This window comes from Mastigoproctus giganteus, chromosome 5 (assembly GCF_048544385.1).
Source record: "Mastigoproctus giganteus isolate SK-2022 chromosome 5, ASM4854438v1, whole genome shotgun sequence".
In the NCBI taxonomy this organism is placed as follows: domain Eukaryota; kingdom Metazoa; phylum Arthropoda; class Arachnida; order Uropygi; family Thelyphonidae; genus Mastigoproctus; species Mastigoproctus giganteus.
The window spans coordinates 121,732,830-121,747,765 of record NC_143579.1 but is presented as its reverse complement, the minus strand read 5'-3'; the positions used below and the strand labels follow the sequence as shown (position 1 = coordinate 121,747,765).

Genomic DNA, 14,936 nt, shown 5'->3' with positions numbered 1-14,936 from the left:
TTGTTTAGAACACTTAGGACTGCTTAGAATTATTGTGGAGAGCAGAATTTAGAGTTTTGTCACTGAAAGAGGCAAATTGAGGCAATATTTATAATCATTGAGGCAATAATAAAGATAAAATACAGGGACACTGAGATATAAATGTCTGGAGGAATATCAATTTATTTTGTAATTTTTTATTTATTTTTATTATTTTTGTTGCTTTTTTTAAGGGAAAATCTTGTTTAACTAACTTGGTTAGCTATTTTGAGAGTTACGCCTAAATTGGGTGTAGGAAATAATTTTTACATTGTTTATTTGGATTTCAGTAAAGCATTTGACTCAGTTGAGCATGAGAAGTTAGTATATAAGCTGGAACATTGTTGAGATCATGGGCAAGATTTGAAGATGGATTGCAGGATCACTGCAGAGCAGGAATAAGGGGATTGTGATTAATGGTTGATGATTAAGTGCAGTCCTCCCCACAGAGAATTGGTTGTGAGACCACTTATTTGATTTTCATATATGACAGTGATGAAGAGAAAGAGTTGTAATGTGAAAATTGAGTGAGTAGTTAATGATCAGTGCTGAGCAGCAATATTTCATGGTGACTTGGATAGGCTTCAAGGATGGTCACAAAAGTGGCACCTGTGTTTTAATACAGCAAAATGCATAGTCTCACACTTGGAGAATAGTAACCCTAAAATAACTTATCTACTTGGAGATGTTGAATTAAAAACAGTATAACAAGAAAGAAATTTGGCAGTTACAATATTGGCGGACACTTAGATAAGCAGAAAGGAAGGCCTATGGTGTCCTATTGAATATACTGAACATTTGTTTCTAGAGATAAGAGAGATGATAATCCAACTGAATATCACAGTTTAGTTGAGGACCCTCCTCAACTAAACTGAGTCTAAGGTGGTTGAGAGTAATTCATTACTTGTTGCCTTTTGAAAATAGGAACATTCCAGCTCTGTGCTAGTTCCAGAAGGCATGGGACTGCTGGACTTATTTTACTAGGTTTATTTCTAGAGAGATTTTGCAGTGGTGGATTAAAGAGGTATGGCTCAATAGGATGCAGGCAACAACTTTGTATTTTAGCTGAATATTTAAGTAATAGCAGTGTTTTTCTGCAGAGGTACAGAGGGGGCTCATGAATGAGCTTCAATATATAAAATATAGGCCAGAGATGTTGTGAAAGCACCAAGTGCAATCCACAATGTGCACTGTATAGGGTCCAGCCAGTGTAGATAAAGCTCTTAGTATATTCAACTTTTTGAGACAGATAGTATGTACAAATGTAATGTGCTCAAAGAAATTTAACTTGCTGTAATGACTAATCCCAAGAATCTGGTGTTATTAGTCACTGGAATGGTTTTACATCTGAAGTCCAGTGGTGGGCACCAACAAATGCTGCCCACCTCTGGACTTTATTCAGGGATATTAGCAATTGCTGTTCAATGGATCTGAGAATGGTAAGAAATAGAGATCATCAGCATAAAGGTCGGTTTCAACAGTATTTGGAAGTTCTTTTGTGATGGAATCAATTCTAAGGGGAAAAAAGGGTTGCACTCAGCACAGACTCCTCCTTCTTGAAAAAATGTTGTAGAAAGCGAGTTTTGATATTGAATTTGGAACGAATGATTCTGGAACAGGTTCATAATGAATGTAGGCAGGTTGCCTGGTAGACCAAGAGCACAAAGGTCACTGAAAATGCCATGACACCAGTTAGTATCAAATGCCTTCTCAATATCTATGGAAACCATAACAAGGTGTTTGTTTTACACAAAAGGCATTGTGAATTAGCATTAGCATTAGTAGAGGCATTTGATGCAAGAAAGCAAGCTTATGCAGCATCAGCCAAAAAAAAAAAAAAAAAAAACCACTTCCATTTCACCCCTCTGTTCGTTCAAAATACCTGTCCAGCTGAGCCTTAAACTTATTTAGGCTATCAATTGCAGCCTCAGCCTTGAATATCAGATCAAAGGAGGGCCTGTTTTAATGAAAGCAATAAGGATTATTACATATTAGATAATAAGTTTCAATGACCTAAACAAGTCAATTATGGCTTGTTTGGATATTATAATTATAATTTTTTCAAGTAATTAGCATTAGCATTATTAGTGGCATATGGTGCAAGAAAGCAAGCTTAAACAGCATCAGCCAAAAGGAAAAAAAAAAACCTTCCCATTTCACCTATCCATTCACTCCAAAAAATTTGTCCAGTTCTCCCTGGATTTCTGCCTCCTCAAGTATGCAATCTGAGCAAGCGGAACAATCCCATCAGCACTGAACTTGCTCAAACCATTCAAAGCCTTATACACCTCAAACAGATCACAGGTGCATAGTCTCCAGACAAAGCAATTTGCAGAATTTAAGCCTTTCTTGGAAAGAGCACACCTTTGTTACTCTCACCAATCTTGTTGCCCTTCTCCGTACTCGTTCCAGCAACTAATTCAGAAAGGGGGAATCACAGGGTGACACGAGTAATTACAGACCAGTTAGCTTAACTTCTGTTCCGGGTAAAATAATGGAGTCACTGGTTAAAGATGCATTGCAGGATCATCTAGACAAGACTGCAGCAATAACTCAGACACAGCATGGGTTTGTTAAAGGAAAGTCTTGTCTGACAAATTTTATTGATTATTATGATGTGGTTATAAAGGACCTGGATGCAAAAAATAATTTTGATATCATATACTTGGATTTCAGGAAAGCTTTTGACACTGTTGTGCATGGAAGACTATTGTACAAATTGGAGCAGAATGGTATTAAGGGTAAGTTGCTACAATGGATAAAAGGATGGTTGAGTGGGTGAAGACAGAGGGTGGTAAACAATGGGTGCTGCTCTTCGTGGACTAATGTTATTAGTGGAGTCCCACAGGGTTCAGTGTTGGGTCCACTGCTGTTTTGTATATTTATCAATGATATCGATGAAGGTATATCAGGCTTAGTGTCAAAGTTTGCAGATGATACAAATGTTAGCAGGGTTGTTAATGACAGTAATGGCAGTGTGCTACTGCAACAGGATCTAGAAAATTTGGGCAGATAGGCTGAGAAGTGGCAACTGAAGTTTAACCTTGACAAATGCAAAGTACTGCATATGAGTAGAAGTATTGTTTGTTTGTTTGTTATTTGGTTTTTAGGAGCATTAGCAACTAAGGCCATATTGCTCCGGGATATGCGGTGGTCATTCCCTGACCTTTCTGCATCCTCCGTATTTGGTGGCAACGAGCTCAAACCCTGGTCTAATCAAGAAGTGTGTGTGCTATGCACTGCTGATCCTTCCCACCCGGCTACAGAGGCACCCGAGTAGAAGTAACTCCCAGAGAAACGTACCAACTGTGTGGTACTACACTTAAGGTTGTAGAAAATGAAAAAGACCAGGGAGTAATTGTGCAGTCAGATATGAAGTTTTCTGAGCAATGCAGACAGGCTGCCAGGGCAGGCCATGGGGTTTTGTCAATGATATATAGGAATTTTGCTAGCAGGAAAAAGGAGGTGATTGTCCCTCTGTATAAGGCAATGGTCAGGCCATGCCTTGAGTATTGAATACAGATCTGGAGGCCTCATTTCAGGAAGGATGTAGATTTGCTTGAGTGTGTACAGAGAAGGGCAACAAGATTGGTGAGGGGAATGAAGGGATCCTCTTACCAAGAGAGGCTTAAGTTCTGCATATTGCAATGGCCAGAGACTAGGCACCTGCGCGGTGATCTGATTGAGGTGTATAAGGTCTTGAATGGGTTGAGCACGCTGAATTCTGATGGGATTCTACTTGTTCAGATTACGAACCTAAGGGGGCATAAATTCAAATTAAGGAAAGACAGATGTAGAATAGATGTGCGGGAATTTGCCTTTAGCCAGCGAGTGGTTAATTTCTGGAACAAACTTCCATCTGTCATTGTGGAAGTTAATAGGTTAAATAAATTTAAGGAGGAACTGGACAGCCATTTGGACGGAATGGTTGTGTGAATTTTTATTTATTTTTTTTGGCTGATGCTGCATAAGCTCATACACTTGCTTTCTTGCATCACATGCCACTACTACTACTACGCTAGATCCATCCTAAAACGAGGCCTCCAGACTTGAATGCAGTATTCAAGGTGTGGCTTGACCATTGCCTAATACAAGGGGACAATCACATCCTTATTTCTGCTAGCAAAGTTCCTGTATACCATTAACAAGACCCCATTGCCTGCTCTAGCAGCCTGTCTGCATTGCTCTGAAAACTTCATATTTGACTGCACAATTATCCCCAAGTCTTTTACATTAGCATTAGTTGATGCTTAGGATGCAAGAAAGCAAGATTATACAGCATCGGCCAAAAAAAAAAAAAAAAAAAAAAACCCTTCCCATTTCACCCATCTGGTCACTCCAAATGTTTGTCTAGTTCAGCTTTAAATTTATTTAAGCTATCAACTTCCACAACAACAGATGGAAGTCTGTTCCAGCAATCAACTACCCGCTGGCTAAAGGCAAATTTCTGCACATGTATTCTACAACTGTCTTTCCTCAATTTCAATCTATGCTCCCTCAGGGTCTTAATCTGAGCAAGCAGAATTATCCCGTCAACATTGAGCCTGCTCAAATCATTCAAACCCTTATACACTTTGATCAGATCACATCGCAGGTGCTTAGTCTTCAGATGCTACAATTTGCAGAGCTTAAGCCTTTCTTCATAAGCACACCCCTTTGTTCCTCTCACTAATCTTGTTGTCCTTCTCTCTACTTGTTCTAGCAACTCTACATCCTTCCTAAAATGAGGCTTCCACACCTTGAATACTGTACATAGTACTCACGGTGTGGCCTGACCATTGCCTTATACAAAGTGATAACCACCTTCTTGTCTCTGCTAGCAAAATTCCCATATATCATTGACAAAACTTCATGACCTGCTCTGGCAGCCCATCTGCACTGCTCAGCAAACTTCATATCTCACTGCACAATTACCCCCCCCAGGTCTTTTTCATTCTCCACCTCCTTGAGTGTAGTACCACACAGTTGGTACATTTCTCTTGGGTTACTGCTACCCATATGCAGTACTTTGCATTTGTCAATGTTATACTTCAAATGCCGCTTCTCAGCCTATCTGTCAAACTTTTCTAGATCCTGTTGCAGTAGCATACTGTCTTTAACAACCCTGCCAACCTTTGTTCCATCTGCAAACTTGCACATTAAACCTGATATACCTTCATCGATATATCACTGATAAATACACAAAACAACAATGGGCCCAGTGCCAAACCCTGGGGGACTCTACTAATAACATTAGTCCACATAGAGAAGTGTTCATTTATTACCACTCTCTGCTGTCTCCCACTCAAGCATCCCTTTATCCATTGCAGCAACTTGCCCTTAATGCCATACCTCTCCAATTTGTACAGCAGTCTTCCATGTGCAACAGTATCAAAAGCTTTCCTGAAATCCAAGTATATGATATCAAAATTATTTTTTGCATCCAGTTCCTTTGTAACCACATCATAGTATCCTTTGTATTTGTCAATGTTGAACTTCAGTTGCCAACTCTCAGCCAATCTTTCCACTTGTATAGATCCTGTCGCAGCAGCATACTGTCATTAACAACCTTAACCCTACCAACATTTGTATCATATGTACGCTTGAATATTAAACTGACATACCTTCATCAACATCATTGATAACTAAAGAAAACAACAATGGTCCCACCTGGGGACTCCACTAATAACCTAACTCCAGGAAGAGCAGTGCCTATTGATTATCACTCTGACTTCTCCCAATCAACTAGTCCTTAATCCATAGCAGCAACTTGCCCATAATGCCATACTGCTCCAATCTGTATAGGACTCTTTTATGTGCAACAGTATCAAAAGCTTTTTGATATCAAAGTACATGATATCAAAATTATTTTTTGCACCCAGTTCCTTTGTGACACATCATGTATCCAATCAAATTGGTCAGCTAAAATTTCCCTATAACAAACCCATGCTATGTCTGATATATATCTGCAGTCTTGTTATATTTTCCTGCATACTTTTTTAATAAATGATTCCATTATTTTTCCCGGAATAGAAGTTAAACCAACAGGTTTAACTGAAATTACTTGTGTCAACTGCTGATCTCTCCTTTGTGAATTGGAGATACATTCACAGATCTCCAGTCTGTGGGGTTCTCCCCTGAATATAAGGATGCTCTCATAGTTATGGCTAAAGATTTGCTTACTTCCTCTGTTGCCTTCTCTTTAATATAAGTGGACAGATCTCATACACATCATCTGCCTTTCTTATGTTTAACTTTAATAATTTATCCTCTACTTTGCTCTCAGTTATTACAAAATCATTTAGCTCCATGTTAGAACTTCATAAACTTCTGGTTTCCATTTCCCTACAGAATTCCTCATCTGTGGAGATAGATGCAAAATACTTATTCAGTTTGTCAACTACCTGAGCAGGGTCATCAACAGTAGAACCATTGATATCAAGTGGATCAATATGATTTAGCCTCTTCCTTATAGTTTACATAAGTAAAGAAGTCTTTGCTGTTTTTCTTTGCATCCTTTGCCAAAGACTTCTTTTAATCCACTTTTACTAGCCTAACCTCTTTTGTGACCTGATTACAGAGAAGCTTTTATCAACCATAGCCTTCTGTGTTGCCTGATAATTTATATGCATTCTATGTATTTCTTCATGGCCATAAGTCTCATTAGTTCATCTGATATCACCTCCAGACTGCCTCACCCTAAGACTGAGGCAGTCTGGAGGTGAATTTCAGCTGCGAAGGCATTACACTCATGAACTCCAATAATCTGCTTTTAATAACAAGAAAAAACCAATCAATACATTGTTATTGACTTCTACTGCCATTACTGATAACATACACCAACTGTTTACAAGAATGCAGAGAGAAACAATAGCAGGAAACCATTTTTTCTGGTAAGGTTCCCGAAGTTTTCCGTGGTTCTCGTGTTGGCTTTCTACAGATGATACATGTTATTGGTAGTGGCAGTAGAAATCAATAAAGTTGATAACTTATGGGTACACCATCCATACTGCCTCAGTCTTAGTATGTTTATCCACCCCCTTCCTGATGTTTTAAATTAGCTGTTGGCTTGAATTTGCTATTGGCAACAGCAAATTCTAAAATGGAAAGCATTAGTTTATGGGATAATATCATCAGTTGGTCCCACTGTATAGAATTTACAAATTGTGTGAGACCACAATAGTCACCTTTACGAAAACAAAAACCCTTCCCTTTACCACTGATGGCAGTTACATCTCTAAGTAAATCTCACATCGATACACTGTGATCACTCCCACTTAGTGGTTCCTTTATCTGCAGATTCTGATTCCATGATTAATCACTGTTGATAATCAGATCAAGAGTACTGCTCCCACTGGTTGCCTCTTGAACATGCTACTATAGAAAATAATCCTCCAATAAATTCACAAAAGTCTTGCCCACAAGTTCCAGTCAATATCTGGAAGGTTAAAATCTCCCATTATAATACATTCTGATTAACTGGCCCAACCTATTTCTCTGTACAGTTGTTCATTTGTACTTATCAGTCATTAGGCTTATAAAACACGCCTACCCTCATTTTTGCTTTAACAGTTCTTAAGTCACACCAAACTGACTGAACATTGTACTGGCCACTTGTGTAAACTGGATAAACTACATTACATTTAATGAGTGCCCTAATTAACAGAATAATCCCTGCTGTCTTCCTATCCTCTCTGTCCTAGTTCTGTTCTTTTCTAGATGTCTTAGTTATTTAACTACCTGATGTATATATTTTGTCATAATGGTCAATGACAGTTGTGTTGGTTTCCTTCAATCATCTCTTCTTGTTACTAATGAAATTGTATATTCTTTAACTATTGACTATAGTCATTATGGTGCTTTTCTACAAGATTCTTAACTGTTTGACTAATATTTTAAATGCACTGACATAGAAAAGAATTTTCTATTGTATGTTATTCATGGTTTAACATACTTTTTTATCCATAGCATAAGTTTTGTTATGAATACTCGGTTAACATAAGGTTTGTTTAACCAAGTTTGTTTGCTGGTCGTCCTCTTTTCTGTTATCTTTCCTAAACACCTAATTTATCTTTTCCAGGGAAGTCTCTTCCTTCTCCTTAACTTTCTATCATCTTTTTCCCTTTCCCTCCCTCTCTTTCTCCCACTTATTCTTGTTTCAGTTCTCAAAAGTACCCTTGGGGTTTTTAAGTAATCCCTGAAAGCTCCAATAAGTCTTGTACAGTCCCTGGCATGCCTCCTCATGGCAAGTAATGGGGGTCAGGGGGTGTGGGGACACCTGGTCCCACACCCACTGGCTGCAAAGTGCCAGCACTCAACATTCAACAGAACCATACACACCACCAGCTTTGGCATATGCCTTACAGACGAAACCACAGCATATAGGGGAAACGCTGGAGACACTGCCTGAAAACAAAAATACTCTGAATATTTTGTCCTTTCTATACACATTATACTCCCCAAATTCAAATTCTGCATTCCTTATATCTCTGTGCCACCATGTCTCTGATATCCCAATGATATCCACCTTCAGTATCTTGACCAGCATGTCAAATTCATTGAATTTATTTACTGTATGCCTAGTGTTGGTATACATGTAAGTATACATGCATCTGTTTTTACTCTTAGTTACCTGAACACGGCCCACGTATTTACTTGTTCCATGATGACCCCGACAGTTCTTGAAATTCCCAGCACCTTGCTTTCTAGGCTGCTGTTCATTCCAATAGAAGCAGTGCAAGTCATTTTCACCTCTGTGGCTATTGTTAATCTATTAGGATGTGTATCCCCAGGGATACACAGACTAATATCCCTGGCTAATCAGACTAATCTTTTAGCAGTTTTCCGACCCACCTAATGCTGCCTGAATAGCACAGCAAATATTCTTGCACTCTTTCTATTTAAGTGAATCCCATCTCTGTAAAAGCAGTCTCTCCTGGTAACAAGAACAGGCCACACTGAGAAATATTCTACTCCATGAGCGTTGCACAATCTCTCCCAGGCCGAACTGATTGACAAGACTCTCATCATATACTCCCTAATATTGTGTCTGGGCAGAATTGCAGACACCTTCAAATTTAACTCTAACTCATAACTTTTTTTTTCAACAGTGCCCTGTACTTGTTAAGTAATTCAACAGATCTCCTACTCTTAATGTCATTAGTGCCAACGTGTACAACAATACCACCTTTTGTGACCTTAAAAGATGTATGTGCTCTACAATGTCATAAACTGTTGCCCCTGGCAGACATACCCTGGGCCTATTCCACCTATTCTTTTTGCACAATATATTTCCAGTTTCCCTGACAATAGAGTCACTGATAACAACTAGCTCCTGTGGGGGCAGCACATTCTGCCTTGGGGACTGCCACTGTGTTGTCTGATGTTCAAGCTCTGGTGTTGAGGTGAGCAGCTGAGAGCTTGATGAGAGTTATTATAGATATTATAGAGAGATATTTAAATATAAGCATATGACGTTAAAATTATTTATTGCATCCAGTTGGTTTGTTACTGCATCATAGTATCCAATTAGATTGGTCACATGATCATCCCTGAACAAATCCATATTTTAACCACATTCCTATCTAGACTTTATCTGCATTCCTATAAACAATTTCTCTTCCGCTTTTCTCAGTTTTCTTGCATATCCATTCCTTAAAAAATCCTCACGTGTAAACGTAGATGCAAAATATGTTTTCAGGTTTTCAGTAATCTGAGCATGATTACCAACAACTAACCCATTTATATCTACAGGGAACCAATGTGATTCATCCCTTCCTACTACTGTTTACATTAGTATAGAAGTCTTTGCTTCTTTTCTTTTCATCTTTTCATTCTTTTCCAGAGACTTTTCGTAATCTGCCTTAGCTTGCCTAACCTACTTTGTGACTTGATTGCAGGCTATATCTTCTGTAATATTCTCTATCCCCTGATAATTTATATGAATCCCATGCATTCTTTTTTGCCATAAATTTCATCAATATTCATGTGACATCCATTTAGTTCTAACCTTTGAACAGCATCTCTTAATGGGTATAAAAAGCCTAGTAGTTTCTATAATCCCTAAATACTTCCCATTTAAAATTTCTGTAGGTAACTTCAGTTGGTCCCACAGCATAGAATTTAAAAACTGCCTGAGACAGCTGTAGTCACCTTTACAAAAAGTAAACACCCAGCCTTTGACAGTACAGTAAGTCCCTGACTTACATAAGCCAAAGTTATGTAAATTTTTTTTCACTTAATTGTTTTTTGTTTTTTTTTTAGGTTTGTAAAATTTAAAACAGTAAAAAAAAAATAAGCAGTCTATAACGATGAACATTGCATGCAAATATTGCACAAGTGAATAGGAGTAACAAGTTTACGAAGCTTAAAAAATAAGAATGAATACAAGTTTCCGAAAATTTATGTTTTTTTTTTTTATATGACTGAAGATTTCAGTGAAGGGGACACGCATACTCACCATGATAACGTAAAAATCCACAGAATTCCAGCTATCAGTATTATCACAAATGCAATAAGTGCGAGTTTACTACCCATTTATAACAAATTGCACTAACAGTAGCTCAATAAACCGGAAACTGTAAATTGTTTTTATTGTTTTATGGTAGTGATCTCCAGATTATTGGTTTAGTAAAATGTGAGCTCGCATGAGGTGATAGTGAGACGATGGGTGATTCTGCCTTAACCCCGTGAAGTTCTTTACAGAAAATTTCATTTTGACTATTATCGTGGTGCCGACTAATAAGTGACAGTGGTGAGGGCTGGCAACAGTAGTTAACCACATTATCGTCACTCCAAGAGCACTTGTGTGAGTCAACTTGAAAATTGCTACAAGTAGAGTGTAAACTTCATTCTCAATGTGTATGTTTTGTTTGATTGAACATAGAATGTTGTTTAAAAATGTAATTTTTATGTTATACTCTCAATAATATCTGTATTGTTTTTAACTTCTGGAAGTAAGGAAATAACAAACAGGGCCCTGCAAGTAATTTCTGAACAGGGCTTGGACAGGCTATTTTCTCATGTGTCACTCTGGCTATTTCACCGCTATCCCCAGATAAAGTTTTTAATCAAACTAATTAAAAATATATAACTAGTTTTCTATATATATAACTAATTAAGTTAAAAATATATAACTATTTTCTTGGTAGATTTACTAGTAAATCTACCAAGAAAAGGAAAGCAATCAATTTGGATTAAAATAATAAGGATGTATAAAAGTGGTCAAACATTAACAAGTATTGTTAGATTTGTCAGTGAACACAATAATAAAGGACAAACACAGAATACGAGAAGCGGTGAAGGGATCGGCACCAATGAAGTCAACTATAATAACCAAGGCTACAAAACACATAACAGTTTTTACAGTACAATAACATGCACTTTTTCTTCCTTTTATGTTTTATTTTCTCATGTGTCACTCTGGCTATTTCACCGCTATCCCCAAATAAAGTTTTTAATCAAACTAATTAAAAATATATAACTAGTTTTCTATATATATAACTAATTAAGTTAAAAATATATAACTATTTTTTTTCTTCATTCTTCTGGGGGTATTATGTGGTTTTTCTAATTTTGGCATATCAGTGATATAGTAGCAATAATTTATTAGTCATTCCCGAGTTACGTACTCAACTTACATTAGAAGTCCTGGAAAGTATCTTTTACATCTATTGGGGACTTAATGTAGTTACATTTTTAAGTAACTCATTGTGATCACTGCCACTTAGTGGGTCTTTTATCTGCAGATTCTTAATATTAATTCATGATTGGCTGTTGCTGATAATCAAATCAAGAGTGTTTCTCTCTCTTGTTGTCTCAGTAATATGCTGGTGTAGAAAGAGTCATCCAATAAATCCCAAAAGTCAAATAAAAAAAACAAAAAGTTGAAGTCCCCATTATATGACCAGTCAAACATTCTGGTTGACTGGTCCACTGTATTTGTCTCTACAGTTGTTCATTGTATTAATCATAGTCATGGCCTATAACACACTCTTATTGTCATTTTTGTTTTCTCAGTGCGCTAATTTCCTGTCTCCCCCATCCTGTTTGTACACACTTTACTTTTCATATTTAAATTCTGCATCTGTTACATCTGAGTGATATGTCTCTGATATCCCCACATTATCTGAATTTGATTACTTGTCCAGTACATTAAAATTTACTTACTATGATCCTATCATTAGTTTATACTCAAATATACATGCACCAGTTTACATTCTTAGTAATCCTAATATAGCCTATGTATTTGCTTGTTCCATGAGAATCAACCCAGGGCCTCACATCTAGTGAGTATGGACTTGGCATACCCAGGGTCCTGAGCTGGACCCTGGGTGTGCCAAGGTCCAGATCATTCTTCTCTTTCTTGGTGATTCCTTTCTACTTCTAACTCTCTCTCAGGGTAACTCGGGAATGGAATTTTTTTTTTTGTTTTCGTTGGTGTAGCATAAGCCTCAGGCTTCCTTGCACCATATGGCTAATTGAAAGAGACCAGCAGACCTTGAAAATTTTGCCTAAAGCTGTTAATCTATCTGCAATTCCCCTGCCTGCCCACTGAGCTAACAGTTTTCCAACCCACCCCCAACAAATGAATAACTATGAGGAACCTTTGTGCAAAGTTTTTTCGGGTACACCACCCCCTACCCCATGAAAAAAAAGAATTATAAATAATTATAGTTATTTTAATATATTTTGAAATCTCTGAAACACAAAGGAATAAAGAAGAAAAAAAAAAAACTATACTTTTACTCCAAACACTTCGTAACAATAAAAAGAAAAGTCTTTTAACAGAATGTTTATCATACCCTTGAATTAATACTGTAATTTTAATCGGATAACACAAAAACAATCAAATTTTTCTTTAACATAAATATAAAAAAAAATAAAATAAAAATACAAACAAAATATATTCAGAGATAGTAGTCTTAATTTTATTATATCTCATAGCAATTCTTAAGATATCTTAAAATACCGTGTAGATGGACTAATAATGAAATAGCAAATGCTTAAAAAAGCGGTACTCACCTTGAATAAATCTGCATGGTTTAATTAAAAGGGGTTGGTTAATATTTAGGGTGAATAGTTGAGTTAAAAAGACTAAGGGAGGGACGAGAAAAAATTAGGTGTTATTTCGGGAATAAGAATAAGCACAAGGGAGCAGGTGTGTACACATCTAATCCTTAGTTGTCATTAAAGCAGGGAAAAATAGTTGAAATTAAATAAATAATGTAGTGGGTCAATAGTCATTATGGGGACTTTCGTTGAATTACAACGTCTTCAGTTGGTGATTGAGTGGGTAGAGAACGCGCGTTATTTAAGAAATTATTTATACTCTCGTGATGCATTTTTTGACATGTGGTAACCTCAACCGTGAGAGGTTCCAAATCGGTGAAAGGTTGGAAGGAAGTTTAGTGTTTAAGACTTTGAGATTGGAATGGTGTCGATACCATTCAATGGCTAGTGCTTCATATTGAAGAATCCTATAGCTGGATTTAAGTTTAATAATAGAAATGGCAGAATCGATGAGAGGGGTGTGGTTATGGGTTTGAGCTTGAGTTGTGAGTTCTGTAACGGTTTGGTTAGTCGTAAGACTGTAGTGGTGGTAGTATGCATGGGTATTAGAGGTTTTGGATGAGCTTTGTTTGTTTGTTTGTTTGTTTTAGAGTTTTATGGCGCATTAGCATCTAAGGCTATTTGGATGAGCTATATTTTGTAGTAGTGCTTCCGATGGAGCAGGTGTCGCAGTTTGGCTGGCAATTGAGAAGGTATATTATATTATTAAGATCGCTGATAGGATATTTATGTGTGTCTTTGTAAGAGCTGAAGAAAGATCCAAGTTTATTGTAAGCGGGAAAGACCAGAGAGATATCACTATCATTGAATATACGCCGAACTGTCCTACTAGTTCACTGTGATAGGGGAGGACTATGCGGATGTTTGTATTATTGTTATGTGTGATCAGGTTATTAATTTTATTTTTGGTGATGGCAATTGTATATAAGATAAGCTGATGGGGGTACCCTCTGGCTATGAATTTATTAGTGAGATATTGGATTTCGTTGTATAGGTCATTTTGTGAAGAGCTATATTTTTGAGCATAGCAACATTAGCATAGGCATATGATGCAAGAAAGCAAGCTTATGCAGCATCAGCCAAAAAGAAAAAAAAACTTCCACTTCACCCCTCCGTTAGTTCGAAATGCCTGTCCAGCTGAGCCTTAAATTTATTTAGGCTATCAACTTCCACAACAAGGACTGGAAGTCTGTTCTACCAACCAACTACCCGCTAGCTAAAGGCAAATTTCCGCACATCTATCCTACATCTGTCTTTCCTCAATTTGAATTTATGCCCTCTCATGTGATTATTCTGAGCAAGAGGAAGAATCCCGTCAGCATTGAGCATGCTCAAACCATTCAAGGCCTTATACACCTCTATCAGATCACCTTGCCGGTGCCTAGTCTCCAGACACTGTAATTTGCAAAACTTAAGCCTTTCTTCGTAAGAACAACCATTTGTTCCATTCCCTAATCTTGTTGCCCTTCTCTGTACTCGTTCCAGCAGCTCTACATCCTTCTTGAAATGAGGCCTCCAGACCTGTATACAAGTACTCAAGGTGTGGCCTGACCATTGCCTTATACAAGGGAATAATCACCTCCTTATCCCTGCTAGAAAAATTCCTGTATATCATTGACAAGACACCATGAGCTACTCTTGCAGCCCATCTGCACTGCTCAGAGAACTTCACATCTGCCTGCACAATTACCCCCAGGTGCTTTTCATTCTCTACCACTGTCAGTGTAGTACCACAGAGTTGATATGTTGCTCTGGGGTTGCTGTTTCCCCCATATGTAGTACTTTACATTTGTCAATGTTAAACTTCATTTGCCACCTCTCAGCCCATCTGCTCAACCTTTCCAGATCCTGTTGCAGCAGCATAGCAT

General features: G+C 37.5%; 1 protein-coding gene across 3 annotated transcripts in view; it reads right to left on the bottom strand.

Moving 5' to 3' along the window:
• The window catches only part of LOC150085670 (cGMP-specific 3',5'-cyclic phosphodiesterase-like), a 575,777-nt gene that overhangs the window by 113,828 nt on the left and 447,013 nt on the right, over window positions 1-14,936 (bottom strand). The window lies entirely within an intron of this gene.